We start from the raw sequence: 2,433 nt of genomic DNA, 5'->3' as shown, positions 1-2,433 counted from the left end.
ACACACCGCGGTCGCGGCTTATTTTTCCGTCGCACAACCGGTCTTGTTCAGCCCTTGGAGATCACTCCTGAGTCTGGCCCGCGCTGGACCGTGCCAGGCCTCTGCTTTGTCTTTTCCCAGCTTCTCTGCCGCTTCGTGGCTGCGCAGCTTCGGCTGTCGGCCTCGGCGGCGTGGGCGATCGGCTGCGTCTCTGTATTCTCTGCTTCGCCGTCGGCCCTTTCCTCGGCTGCGTGGGCGTAAGGCCGATCGGCGGCTTCTCTGCCGCTTCGCTCTCTTTCCTCTGTGTATAGCCGTTCTCTTCGTTGCGTTCTCTCTTCGCTGCGTGGCCGTCGTCTGCGTCTCTCTTTCGTGTGTGTAAAGCCGTTCTCTTCGTTGCGTTCTCTCTTCCGTGTGTGTATAGCCGTTCTCTTCGTTGCGTTCTCTATTTCGTGTGTGTATACTCTGTATTGTGGAGGCTTATGCCTTCACAATGCCTATGTTCCATTTCTGAGCCCAGACCTCAAAGCTGCTCACATATTGTTGCAGAGCTTCCGTAGCTAGATTTATGCTTGGACTTCTGGTCAGCCCTGCAGTGTCATCCGCGTAGGTTGCTATCAACACATCGTCCTCGTCCAACCCAGTTATTGCCGTTGAGGAAGGCATATCGGCTGTATATAGGGTATATAACGTTGGTCCAAGAACACTGCCTTGTGGGACGCCTGCACAGATTGGGCGCTTCGATGATTTTGCTCCATTTACAACAACACTAAAACTTCTGTCCATTGGAAAGCTACTCACCAGCTGGAATAGCTGCGGGGCCAATATGTTTCTCAGCTTAAAGAGGAGGCCATCATGCCACACCCTGTCAAACGCTTGTTGAATGTCCATAAACACAGCTACCGAATACATTTTTTGCTCCATTGCATCAAGCGCGAAGTTGACCACACGATGAAGTTGTTCTGGCGTGCCGTGACCTTTTCTAAATCCAAACTGCCACTTTGGAATTCTTTGCTTTACAGGTTCAAGCTGCATGATGCGGTTCAGTATCATTCTTTCCGTCATCTTCCCTAGCGCTGAGAGCAGGCTAATTGGTCTGTAGCCATCGACTTCTGTATGTTGTTTTTCTGGCTTAGGTACCATGGAGATTAGCGCCGTCTTCCAGCAGGTAGGAAAGTGTCCTATCCTAAGAATGCTGTTGAGGAGCAGCACTATAAATAGCAGGGCTTTTTTAGGCAGAAGTTTTAAAGTCCTGTTGTCCAGCAGGTCCTCTCCAGGGGATTTTTTGGCCTTCAGCTTCTTAATTTGCTGCACCACCTCTTGAAATGTGACTGGGCTTGCTGGCAAGGACATTTGAAATGGCATTTCCAATTGTAGCTCGACGGCCCTTCGTGTAACAGCAGACGTAAGATTAAATGGTTTAAATCATTGCTCTAAACTGTCTGCGAAGATATCAGCCTTTTGCTGACTGGAGTAGCACCAACCGCCTGCTGGATTTTTAATTGGCGATTTAGGCATGACTACTCTTTTAAATCGGCTTGTAAGCTTCCAGAGAGTATAGTTGAAAGATGCATCGGGGCCAGCTTTTTCTAGAATGTTATCAATGCTCGTCTGCTTGACTTTTGCAAGAACCTTTTGCAGTCGGTTTGGTAGATTTGATGAACTCGAGTATCACCCGTTCTCGCATACTCTCTTCTTACTCTTCTTTTCAGGCGCAGGAGTGCAACGGCACTCGGGGGAAGAGTATCTTGTCGTCGTTGGCTTGGTGAACATTGGTTTACAGGCGCAGCAGAAGATGCAGCCAATATTACGTTTCTCATAAATATCGAGATTGCATCTTCTATATCATCGGGACTTTTTATTTCCGTGTTGAGGTTGATTCTGCTATCTAGTTCGGCTTGAAATACTTCAACGCAAGAGCCTCGAGGGAGAATTTGTTGCTTCATAGTTTTGATTTGTGGAGAATGATGCACTGATGCTACAATTGGTGATCCGAGGAGAGTTCATATTTAATTTCGACTGACAGCTTATTTTGCGCAATCCCGTTGACAATGAAAAAGTCGAGAGCAGAAGGTGTAAGGCGAGTGTTGTATGAGAAGAAAGTTGCCTCGCCAGTGGCAAGGATTTCGCATGTGCTACTGACGATGGCCTCTTGCAATCGCTTCCCTCGACAGCATGATCTGACGTTACCCCACCATGGGTGCTTTGCGTTAAAGTCACCGCCTGCGATGAATCTGTTCCCCAGGCTAAGAAAAAGTTGTTCAAAATCAGTTGTACTCCAAGGTTGGTTGGGTGGCAGGTATATTGAGGAGATCTTGATGCATCCAACATTGGTCGGCACACTCACGCTGGCAACTTGTATGTTTATCCTGGACGTAGGTTCTTTCTGAGCATGGGCAATGGACGATCGTATGAACAGAGCAGAGCCACTTTTCGATGTTCCACTGGGATGATCAG

The sequence above is a fragment of the Drosophila persimilis genome, unplaced genomic scaffold (genome assembly GCF_003286085.1).
Source record: "Drosophila persimilis strain 14011-0111.01,24,50 unplaced genomic scaffold, DperRS2 tig00001946-arrow-arrow-pilon, whole genome shotgun sequence".
NCBI classification, from domain to species: domain Eukaryota; kingdom Metazoa; phylum Arthropoda; class Insecta; order Diptera; family Drosophilidae; genus Drosophila; species Drosophila persimilis.
The sequence above is the reverse complement of the archived record's forward strand: the minus strand, read 5'-3'. Positions refer to the sequence as shown.